The following is a 12,888-nucleotide window of genomic DNA, read 5'->3' on the forward strand; positions in this document are numbered from 1 at the left end:
TACAGTAACAACCACCACAAAACCTCCCAGAAAATAATAGAAAGAATGGTTCTCTTTGCAGGGTGCTCTTTTTAGAGATTCTCAATGAGAAAAATCACATAATTTTTTTTTAAATTGTGTCAGAACCTCACTCTGTTGCCCAAGGCTGGAGTGCAATGGTACAATCACAGCTCACCACAATCTCAACCTGCTAGGCTCAGGCAACCCTTCTGCCTCAGCCTCCCAAGTAGCTGGAACTACAGGCACACACCACCACACTCAGCTAATTTTTTTTTAAATTTTGTGTAATGACGAGGGCTTGCTATGCTGCCCAGGTTGGTCTCGCACTCCTGGCCTCAAGCAATCCTCCTGCCTTGGCCTCCCAAAGTGCTGAGATTACAGGTGTGATCCACCATTTCCAGTCACAGCAAATTTTTTTATGCCAAAAAAGTAATGAAAATGTTGTCCTTATGTAAATATTGGTCAATTAGCACTGATGCCTTTGGACAAGAAGAAACCCTCCCAGAATCTACTTTGAGTCCTCTTGTTCCGGTCTACATAGTGTGCTTAAAGGTAAGGATTATTATAAAATGAATATATATCTCATGACATGATTTAACCTTATTAGTTGTATTTTTTCCATTTTTAAAAATCTCAACTTTCTTATTTTTAAATATGCAAATCTGTATGATAACCTCCAAATGGCCATCATTCAGACCAACAATCATCAGACTATGGCCAACCTGCCCCATCCATAAACCCACTGACCTCCCTCCCCATATTATCTTGAAGTATACCTCAGGCATATAATTTCATCCATAAATATGTCATTATGCAACTCTAAAAAAGAATTATTTTCTAATAGTATAACCACCGTACCATGATCACATCTAAAATATTTTAACAATAATCGCCTAATACAAAACGTTCAGTCTACATTCCTATAACTTGAATGTGTTACTTGAAGAAATATGCCCAATGGTAAAATAACCTCAGTCTGATGAGGACTTTGAGAAGAGGAGCTCAGTGCACGTCCTGAGAGAATAGAATACACATGGTAACATTTCTTTACATCCCTAAGTGATCTTTTTGGGCTTGGATTTAAAGGACCAAAGAGAATGTAAAAATAAGCTTGGAAAACGTATGCCATATGGACACTAAAGGATTACTCTCTTCTTTCTGGCTATGAAATGACTAATTAACTATTTGTAGCTGAAATGTGTGGGATCGTTTTCAGAAAATGGAATATCTTTCCCTCTCTGAGCATATTGATCAGAGACATAATCAAGACTGTCTGGGAATAGTTTATCTGTAGCAGAACAAATCACACCCTTCAATGCAATGTTTAATTTTAGATCTATCTTGTCACATTTATTTAAATGTTTTGGCTCCAGAAATTTTTCCCTTTAGGAGTGCCTAGTGTCCACGTTTATAATTTAGCTGTCATTTTTCTAACAAGGCAATGAGGGGTAATAGGAACTGCCATTCCAAATCTTGGCACATACTAATGGCATGACCACATACAAGTTACTTAACCTCTGAGAGCAGGAGGTCATTTTCATCTATTGACTAACAAGGATTTGGGAGGACTAAATGAGATGCTGGATTTAGCACTCTGCCTGCACATATAAACAAGAAGCCGATGCTGTTGTTAACAAAAGAGAAATTTTCTGTAATGAAAATGTATAATTTATCAAAAGTTCCCCAACTATAAATTTTTTCTCTAGCAGTATGTCCTACTGATACCTCAACAAGACAATAAAGTTACTATACATGGATCGGATGTTCCTTCCATCATTACTCTGAATGGAAACAAGAGCTTAGAGTAACAAAACTGTAACTGATAGCCACTCTTAAGTCACTCTATTTTGAATCATTTTTAAAAGTTATGGCTGGACGAGGTGGCACACTCCCATAATTCCAGCACTTTGGGAGGCTGACGTGGGAGCTCAAGACCAGCCTAGGAAATGTAAGTAGACCTTATCTCTACAAAAAAAAGATTTTAAAATTAGCCAAGTGTGGTGGTATACATCTGGAGTCCCAGCTAATTGGGAGACGAAGGCAGCAGGATTGCCTGAGCCCAGGGGTCAAAATTGCAGTGAGCTGTGATTGTGCCACTGCCTGGGTGACAGAGAGAGACTCCAACTCAGAAAAAAAAATCCAAATCCTTTTTTAACTCAGTTTTCATTATTATAATTTTTTTTAATTTCACTTTAGATTCAGGAGTACCAGTGTGGGTTTGTTACATGGATACATTGCATAATGGTTAGGTTTGGGCTTCTAGTGAATATGGTACCCAAAAGGTACTTTTCCAACTCTCACTCCACTCATCCTCCCCGCTTTTTTAGGTCCCATGTGTCTCTTATTTCTGTCTTTATGTCCATATGTCACTCCCCCTCAAAAAAAAAAACCAAATCCTTAGAGTCAATTCCAAATCTGACCTTAGCCTGAAGTATGAATGTGGGGAAACCACAAAACCTCTATTTTGGCCCATTCCTTTGCAGGCACAGCTTGAAAATAATTTATAGTAGAATATTAGTGAAATAGAATGCTAGTTTGGCAAACACGTGTTTATGTTTGAAGAATGGTTTATTAAAATCTTTATTAAATATTTTAGACAATTTTCTCTTCCTTTATCAATACAAATATGTGTGGGTAACTGATTCTGTGATTGATGGTTTAGGATCTTGCCATACCGCATAGCTAGCAACAAATTTTCATTATCTAGTTCTCCAGAAATGAAGAACGTGATAAATCAGCCCAAATGTGTCCTGACCTTAACATAGTTCCTGGTCCTTTTCTCTGTGAATTACTTCTCAGTCCTAAAAGAAGACACACTATCATAATTCAGCTTGTTGTGGGCTCTAGTTCATTATTTGAAGTTTTATTACAATGTGTCATGAGCATTCATAAAAATGTGGCATGAAATATTCTTTAAGAGGTTAGCTTCAAAAGCACTATTGTGGTCATTCACATGGATGGATACCAACATGCTCATGCTCTAAAGTGGTTTCCTACTATCCCTTGCCAGTTGGCTTCAAGGTGAACTGGAAACAGTCCAGCTCACCACCTTTTCACGCTACTGTTATCTATTCAAAAGACTAAGTGCCTACTCCATACCCAGTCTTCTACCAGATATTGGTCTACAAAATCCCTAATCTCAAGGTGAAGACATGGTAAATAAAGGATTACTTTACTGTAATAGATGTCAGTCATTTATTAAATATTTTTCCAGATACTACTAAGTGCAGGTGCTCTGGTCGACACTTGGTATACAATAACAAATTGAACAAAGACCTCTGCCATCTTGGCCCTTGTATTTTAACGAACTATAATATGCACAGGGTGCCATGGAAGCCCAGAGGAAGGGCTAAAATAGATGAAAACAGACCAGGGGTCATGGAAGGCTTTTCAAAGGAGGTGATACTGCTGCCGAGTTTGTAAAGACAAAAAGGAAAGAAGTTAGATAAAGAAGTCATTCTAGGCCCAATATAGGACGTGTGAGGTAGCAGAATATTTGAGAAACTACTGGCAAGTTGATACAGTGACTGCTTTATCTGAAACAGAGTGTCATTGAAATATTTTAAGTGAAGAGAGTCATGATTATATTTGCATTTTAGAGTGCTCATTCTGTCTGCAGAACAATGGACTGTAGAGAGGCCAGAGAGATCAATTAAGCAGTTGGTGACACATTTCTGATAGCAGAAGTTGGAATCTACAAGACTTTGCAACTCATTAGGACAGAAAAAATTGAGTGGGAGGAGCCTAGGTGAATCCAGTCATAGCATAAACTTCTGGCTATAAGTGCAACTACTTGAGTTATTGGTGTGATGAAAACTCATCTTCATCACCTAAACATTGGAGAGACTTTTATAGCACATTTGGAAAGCCTAAGATTGGGTCACCTTCCCAGCTACTCTGGACTCAACATCAGTTTCTGAAAGAAGATGAGTTATTCCTGGAGTCAGTAAGAAATTGTTAGCTCTGAGGAGGACTTTGGTGACTAAGAATGAACAGTTTATCAACATGGATTCTGAGGGCTCATTTTTACTTCATTTTGGCTACTTAATCTGCAGAGGCAGTATAGGTGGGAATGGAGTGAAACAGTGTATGAGAGAAAGAGAGAGAAGCAGTGTAGGGCTGCTGTAGTGTCAGCCTTCCATTACCTACTCCCATCGCTTCTGGGAAAAATACCCTGGTTTTCTGTTGAGAAACCACACTTCTCCCACTTTCAGCCTCGTGAGGCTGAGCCCACCCCAGCAGTAGGCAGAAGACCTGGCTAAGATGAGTATTTCATTTTCCTGCTCATGGTTCAGAGATGAATATGGACTAAAGCAGGGCCAGTCAGCACCAGAAGTGCTGGAATCTCAAAAGAGAAGTTGTCTCTGTTGGGTATGGCAGAACTGGTGGGTATATACCTGGAATTTCTGGGAGCCATATTGTCCTCACAAGGAGAGAGCCTGCCTGAGAATGAAACCAGCTTAGAGGAAAACAGCACAAAGCTGGAAATATTCTGATCACACTGTTTTAGCACAGGATCCAGCCATGCCTGATGCCCTAGTCTATTCCTGGATTTTCAGTTAAGTAAGCCAGTTTTGAGTTAGATTTCTCTTCCATGCAATAGAAAGAGTTCCTTTTGCCTCACAGATGGCAAAAAGATCATTCTTTTTCCTATATTTTCTAAACTATGGGAAAATTATCTTTTCCCATCTTCTCATTTTATTTTCCCTTTTCTCTTTCACACAAACACACAACCTCTTAGAAGGGAAGGAGGGGACATTAATACTGATTTCCCAGCAACTTACAGTCCAATAGCTTCTCTAGTCCACACCCTGAAACCTCATAGATCAAGGCAAGAACTAAAGGATTAGCCTCCCACAAGAAAGTTTTTGAGCCAAAATAACCTAGTCTTTTCCTTTTTATATACTGTCCTCTAACCTAGAAGATAGTTCCAAAACAAAAGGTGGCATTAAATGCATGTTTTATTGACTAGTGTAGGTTATTACCATGACAATCTACTGCAATGAATTGCAATTCCTTGTGTTCACACTTCTTCATCTGACAATTAGGTGGAGTCTATTTCCCCACCCCTAAAACCTGAGCTGACCTTGTGACTTGCTTAACTCGTAGGATGAAACAGAAGTGATATTGTGAGGCTTCCAAAGCGAAGCCTTAAGCAACCTTGCAACTTCAGCTTTCAGCCTTTTGGTATGCTTCTATCATCAAGTAAAGAAAAGTGGTTTAGCATTCCAGAGGGTGGGAAGTCACAAGGAGAAACAGGCTCCACTGAAAACCACCACCATCTGCCAGACATGTGGCTAGGCCTTCTTAGACCAACTAGCCCCCAGCTGACCTATCAACTGACTGCAAACACATGAGTGAGCCCAGCTGACATTACATGGAGCATAGGAACTACCTAGTCCAAATTGGACTAGCCTATTCCTAATTGTCAACACAAAATCATGAGCAAATAAATGGTGGTTGTTTTAAGCCACAAAACTTTGGGAAGATTTGTTAAGCAGCAACAGATAACTGATACAACTATTTATACAAAACTATGTCTGCAAAATCAATTTCTGAAGGGACTTCTGCAGCACGCCATGACAGAATGACTGAGGCTATGCTTACTCTCCTACCCAAAGTGACTAAACAATGGGATGCAATATACATGAAACAGCATTTTTCAGACATTAAGCAACAGGCAGTGCAGACCAGTGGTCCCTGACAAAAAGGCACAAGCAAGGTAAGCCTTTGATTGCCCCAACTTGTCTAGAGGTTCTAAGGTGTAGCACAGGCATGGAGAACCCAAACCATTCCCAGAGGTGGCTAAGTTGTGAATTCAGGAAGGCTAAGGCAGGAAGAATTTGCAGAGGACAGTACCAAAGAGGAGAAAGTTGCAGGGAGAGGAGAGAGCAGCACAAAAAGAGAGAGAACTTTGGCAAACTGCATAGGAGTCTCCTTGAATTTTCAGTTACAAGAATGTGAGAAAACGACTCAAGGCTAGGGAAAGATCTACCAGAAAAGAGAAGGTAGAATAATTCCCTGAAGCTAACACACAGCTTAGAAGGGTTTGTGTTCTCACCAATCACATTTGAAAACCCTGTGATACACAGGGCATGAAGTAGGATGCTAAGAGGTGTCTCATTTCGCTAGTAGGAGAAAAAAATTAGCCCTAGACTAAAAGCTGCTCTTGTTCCACCTACCAAAATAAGCCTCAAAAGGATAAAACTATTTTTTAGTTACTTATGTGCATTTCAGAACAAAGCTCAAGCATATTTTAAGGAATAAAAAAAATTCTGGATCTAACAACATAAAATTGACATTGTCTGGCATTCAATCAAAACTTAGCAGGGGGTTGGGTACAGTGTGGTTCATGCTTATAATCTCAGCACTTTGGGAGGCTGAAGTGAAAGGACTGCCTGAGCCCAGGAGTTCGAGACCAGCCTGGGTAACACAGCGAGACCTCATCTCTATAGTAAACAAATAAATAAAATTAACCTGGTGTGGTGGTACACACCTGTAGTCTCAGCCACTTGGAAGGCTAAGGTGGAAGGATTGCCTGAGCAAGCAGATGGAGGTAGACACATGCTTATGCCACTACATTCCTGCCTGGGCAGCAGAGTGAGACTCTGACTCAAAAAAAAAACCAAAAAAAAACTTAGCAGGCAATCAAAAATCAGAAAATGATATGTCATAGTAAGGGGGGGGAATCAATCAATAGAAACAAAAGCAGAAAGAATACAGATGATATAATTAGTAAACAAGGATGTTAAAACAGTTATACGTATAGTCTATATATTCAAGAAGAGGAAAACACTAACATATTTTAAAAGAAACATGAAAGACAAAAAGAAAAAGACCCCACTTGAACTTCTAGAAATTAAAAATATGTTGAAATGAAAAACACATTAGATAAGACTAATGGAAGATTAAATGTTGCAAAAGAAAAAAATTAATGAACTTAAAAACAAAACGTAGAGACTGTCCAAGAAGAAATACACAGAGAAAAAAATAACCAAGACAAAAAAGAACAATTAATGAGTTGTGGGACAACTTCAAATAGTCTAATAATATAGATGTACTTAGACTACCCAAAAGAGAAGGGGTACTACAGAAAAATTACTTGAAGAAACAAAGGTATAAAATGCTCCAAATTTCATTAAAATGATAAAATCATAGGTCCAAAACACTCCATTAATTCCAAAGGCAAGAAACATGAAGAATATTACACTGAAGCACATAACAGTCAAATTGCTTTCAACCAGTGAGAAAGAGAAAATCTTAAAAGTAGCCAGAGAAAAGTGGCATTATTTAAAGAGGAACAAAGACTAACAGGAAATGTCTCATCAAAAACAATGGAAACCATGAGACAGTGGAGAAACATCTTTAAAGTCTTGAAAAACAAAAACAAAAACAAAAACTGTCAACCTACAATTCTACAGTCAGGGAAAATATCTTCCAAAAAACAAAAGTTAAATAACGATTTTTTTTTTCAGACACACAAAAGCTGAAAGAATCCATCACCAGCAGATACACATAAACTGTAAGAAATGTTAGTGAAAGTCCTTCAGGAAGAAGGAAAATGATACCATATGGAAATCTGAATTTGCATAAAGAAACAAAGAAGCTCAAAAAGGTACATATATAGGTAATAAATTGAATGTTTTCTCCTTTTGAGACACAGTCTCACTCTGTCATTCAGGCTGGAGTGCAGTGGTACAAGCATGGTTCACTGCAGCCTCAAACTCCTGGGCTCAAGTTATAATGTTCTCCCTTCAACCTCCCAAGTGGCTGGAACTACCATACCATCATACCTGGCTAATTGTTTAATTTTTTGTAGAGATAGAAAGTCTCACTATGTTGTCTAGGCTGGTCTTGAACTTCTGGACTCAAGTGATGCTCCTGACTCAACCTCCCAAAGTGTGAGCCACCATGCCTGGCCCAATTTTTATTACTTTTTGAATCTCTTCAAAGCCTCATTCTATTCTTGGTTTTAGTTTCAATCAAACAATTTTTACAATTGTTGTAGGTAAACAGAGCCATTTAAGTGATTAATGTGTTGTAAACATCTCCATGGCCTAAATATTCACTCCACTGGCTGGGCGTCGTGGCTCATGCTTATAATCTCAGTCTGTGGTTCGAGACCAACCTGGGCAACTTGGTGAGACCTCATCTCTATAATAAATCAAAAAATTAGTTGAGCATGGTGGTATGTCTCTGTACTTCCAATTACTTGGAAGTGGAAGGATCATCTGAGCCCAGCAGATCGAGGCTGCGGTGGCCATGAGCATGCCACTGCACTCTAACCTAGGTGATGGAATGAGACACCAACTAAAATATATATATAACTCCACTATTATTTTTCTTTTTTTATCACTTTCCCTTGCAATTTATAATCCTCCTTTTATCTCCATACATTCTTTTGGGCCATTTTAAAAAAATTCCTATAACACTACTTTTTAAAAGAAAGAACATACATGTAAGCACTTGAAAAATTAAATGCCTAAAAGACTATACTATTTGTTTTGCCAAAAAGTATATAAGTATCATTAATTTAATAAAGTATTTTTTGTTTATGATTATAGAGGAGAAAACATTTGAAAGTTAGAAAGGTTCAAGTAAGTTGAATTTTTGCAAGGTGAAATAATTCCTCACAGCTTTCAAAAATTTTGCAAATGTTTGAATGAAATTGGATGATACCTACAATTTGTTTAAAAATATTCCAATGATAAAAAGGAGAGAGAAACTACAGACTTTTAAAAGTATGTAGAAATGTTAGGTGAGGTACAGTGGCTCGTGGCTGTAATCCCAGCACTTTGGAAGGCTGAGGTGGGAAGATTGCTTGAGGCCAGGAGTTCGAGACCAGCCTGGGCAACATAGCAAGACTTTGTCTCTATAAAAATAAATTTAAATATTTAAAAGTATGGAGAAACACTGATTATTGTTGAAGCTGGGTGATGGGAGTTTTTTCCATTGTCTGCTGGTGATTATGCTTGTAACTTCTCATGAGGCTAAGTCACTATAGATACTGAAGTAGTTTTTATGGTCCATTGGCATTGAATATGTGCATTCTTACTCAGTCCATTTTCTGTATCATATATTTTCCTAGTTGTAGGATTCCTTCAGTTGTTAATGGGGAAATATTTATAGACCAAATCTTATGGCTGAACACTACCATCTGTTTTTAGTCTACTAGTCATATAAGTTGAAAAATAAAGCTACAGAATGAAAGCTGCAATTCTGATTAAATTCTGCACTTTAGAAAGTATTAATTAGGAGGCACTAATATAATTGGAACTATAATGCCCCTGGGACCAAGTAACTTTAATTGATTAAATCAGAATATTTATTAATTCCTTTTTTCTGACACTTGAGAAAACAACTCTAAACTACCCTATTGTGACTTTATTTTATTAAGTATAAAAATTATACCTTATCCCATATGGATAACATTTTAAAGGTGAGTTATCACATATATACTATTTCTAATTAATCCTATTTCTAATTCAAGATGAAACTCAAACAAAAATTCTTTGACTATATACTTACATATTGAATATAAATGGTTTCATAGAGTGCTTCAAAATTTAATTTTTTTCTTATAATCTGATACAAATCCTTAAGGGTGTTGCTTTTTTTTGTTTGTTTTTTTGAGTTTGAGTCTCACTCCCGTCGCCCAGGTTGGAGTGCAGTGGCACGCTCATAGCCACCCCAGAACTGACCTGCTGGGCTCTGGGGATCCTTCTGCCTCAGCCTTCCAAGTAGTCGGAATAATTTTTTGATTTATTGTAGAGATGAGGTCTCACCAGTTTTCCCAGGCTGTTCTCGAACGCATGGGCTCAGGCAATCCTCTCACCTCAGCCTTTCCCAAAGTGCTGGGATTACAGGCTTGAGCCACTGCGCCCGGGGTTTTTCTTTTCTTTTCTTTTCTTTTTTTTTTTAAGGGTGTTGCTTTTTAATTTAAACTGAGAATTTGGAATAAACCCTAAATGAACAGACATTATATTTCAAAGGATGCCCCTAGTCAATACTGAAATCTGCTCCCATCACTACAGACCTTCCATTCCATGCTCCACTATTTAAAAAAACAACACGAACTCGTCAATGTGGATGCCTTTTAGTGCCATTTTTTTGTTTCGCCTCTTCCACATCAGCAAAATGTTTCCCTTTGAGGAATTTTTTCAACCAAGGACACAAAAAAAAGTTGCTTGGGACAAGATCAGGTAAATAGGGCAGGCGGCATACAGGAGTTATGTCATTTTTTTGGTCAAAAACTTCTGAACATTCAGTTTGGTGGGTGCGCTAGTAAATCACCCATCATGAAATAGGCAAGCACATTGAAAGACTCTCCAAAAAGAAAATTCACTGAGGCCAAATGCAGTCTCTCACAACAACTCTAGCTGGTACACTGAAGCAGATGGGTTCCTGGAACACTGAACTAGCAGGAGAAGCCTGTACTACAAGGCACCTGCCTTCCAAAAAATAATTCAGGTTTTCTTTGGGTCCTTCCTCATACACTGCTGGTGGTATTGCTAATTAGTACAACCATTTTGGGAAAAGTATGAAAGTTCCTTAAAAAACTAAAAATAAAATTACCAAATGATCCAGCAATCCCACTACTGGGTAAATGCTCAAAGGAAATGAAATTAGGATGCCAAAGAAATGTCTGCACTCCCATGTTCATTGCAGCATTATTCACAATAGCCAACATAGGGAAGCAGACCAATGAGTGAATAGGTTTTAAAAATGTGGACTATATACACAGTGCAATACTATTTAGCCCTAAGAAAAAAACAAATAGGAAATTCTGTCATTTGTGACAACAGGGATAAACCTAAAGGACATTAGGTTTAGTGAAATAAGCCAGGCACAGAGAAACAAATATGGGATGATCTCATTTACATATGAAATCTAAAAAAATCAAACTCCTAGAAGTAGAGAGTAGAATGATGGTTACTACAGTCTGGAGGAAGAAGAGGTGGTCAGAAAAGAGGGAGACATTGGTCAATGGGTGTTAAGTTACAGTCAGATGGGAGAAATAAGTTCTGGTGTTCTATTGCACAGCTGGGTAACTGTAATTAATAATGATGCATATTTCAAAATAGCTTAAAAAAAGAGGATTTTAAATGTTTTGACCACAGAGAAATGATACATATTTGAGGTGATGAATATGCTAATTACTCTTTAATTTTTCCACAATGTATACATATATTGAAATATGACTTTGTACCCCATGAATATATACAATTTTATTATTTATCATTTAGAAATGATAAACAACAACACAGTTTTATCACTTTCTCACCCCTCACTAGTTGCCGTATGTATTTAAGTGTGCTGTTTATTATCTATCTCCCCCTGCTGGAATGTGAACTCTCCAAGGGCAAGAATCTTTTTTTTTTTTTGAGTTGGAGTCTCACTCCGTTGCCCAGGCTGGAGTGCAGTGGCACACTCACAGCCACCCCAGTATCGACCTGCTGGGCTTTGGCGATCCAAGTAGCTGAAACTACAGGCATGCGCTACCACACCCAGCTAATTTTTTTTTTTTAATTGGAGAGACGAGGTCTCGCCACATTGCTCAGGTTGGTCTCAAACCTGTGGGCTCAGGCAATCCACTGGCCTTGGCCTCCCAAAGTGCTGGGATTACAGGCTGAGCCACCGAGCCCAGTCATAAACGTGTTCTTGTTCACCAACCTAGAAGCTTCCCAAATACAGTCATTTTGGGTTTTTATGGAGACTTCATTAAATAGGCATCATTTATTAAATCACTGGCCACTAGTGACCAACTCAACCTTCAGCCCCTCACCCCACCCTGAAGGTGGGGAGTGGGCTGTTATACACTATCCTCATTCCCACCTCTTCTGGCAACACTTTGAAACCTCCCTGGTTTCTGCCAGGAAAGCACCATGTCCATTCAAGCATTAGCTTTAATCAATAGTTTTAACAGTTTATTTGTCTGATTGTCCTTATGTGACTATAGGCTTCTGAGGCCAGTATTTTGTTTTTATATTTCTACCTTCTATGACTAACAGAGTATGTTCTTGAGCTCAAAAATGGATGAATAAATACCACTTCTCTGAAACTACCCTTACTTAATCCCTAGGCAGCAGACTGGTTCCTTCCTCTGACTTCATTAACACTTGCCATGTATTTCTAGTAGGTGCTTGCTGCTTTGTATGTCTATCTCTTCAATGTAAGCAGAAACCATTCTTTTCTATTCTTAAAGTCTCTGGAAAGCCAGGCTCGGTGGCTCAGCCTGTAATCCCGCGCTTTTGGGAGGCTGAGGTGAGTGGATTGCCTGAGCCCGCGGGTTCGAGACCCGCTTGGGCAGCGAGACCTCATCTCTACAATAAATCAAAAAATCAGCCGGGCGTGGTAGCACATGCCTGTAATTCTGGCTACTCAGAAGGCTGAGGCGGAAGGATCGCCAGAGCCCAGCAGGTCGAGGCTGCGGTGGCCGGGAGCAGCCACTGCACTCAGTCTGGGCGACAGAGTGAGACTCCAACTCAAAAAAAAAAAAAAAAATGAAGTCTCTGGACCTAGCATATAATAGGCCCTTAATAAGATTTACTGAAATAATGAAAAACTTGAAAGCATACCTTTCAAACTTGTGGTTGGTACTATAATTAATACATTGGATACTAGACCTTTGATTTAAAAAGATCTGGATTTTTAAAAAATGATATGAAAATGCTGGAATAATGGGCCAACACTAGATACATGAAATTTAACAGAAAGCTCCAAATATAAGTACAAATTAGGTTTTTATCTGCAAGTTGGAAGAGATCTGAATCAACAGAGTAATGTGCCCAAAAACAAGACAAAGAAATCCTCTACTAGGCGGGCTCGGTGGCTCAGCCTGTAATCCCGCACCTTTGGGAGGCTGAGGTGAGTGGACTGCCTGAGCCC

Source organism: Carlito syrichta, unplaced genomic scaffold, assembly GCF_000164805.1.
Source record: "Carlito syrichta isolate Samal-C Ts95f unplaced genomic scaffold, Tarsius_syrichta-2.0.1 Scaffold302449, whole genome shotgun sequence".
In the NCBI taxonomy this organism is placed as follows: domain Eukaryota; kingdom Metazoa; phylum Chordata; class Mammalia; order Primates; family Tarsiidae; genus Carlito; species Carlito syrichta.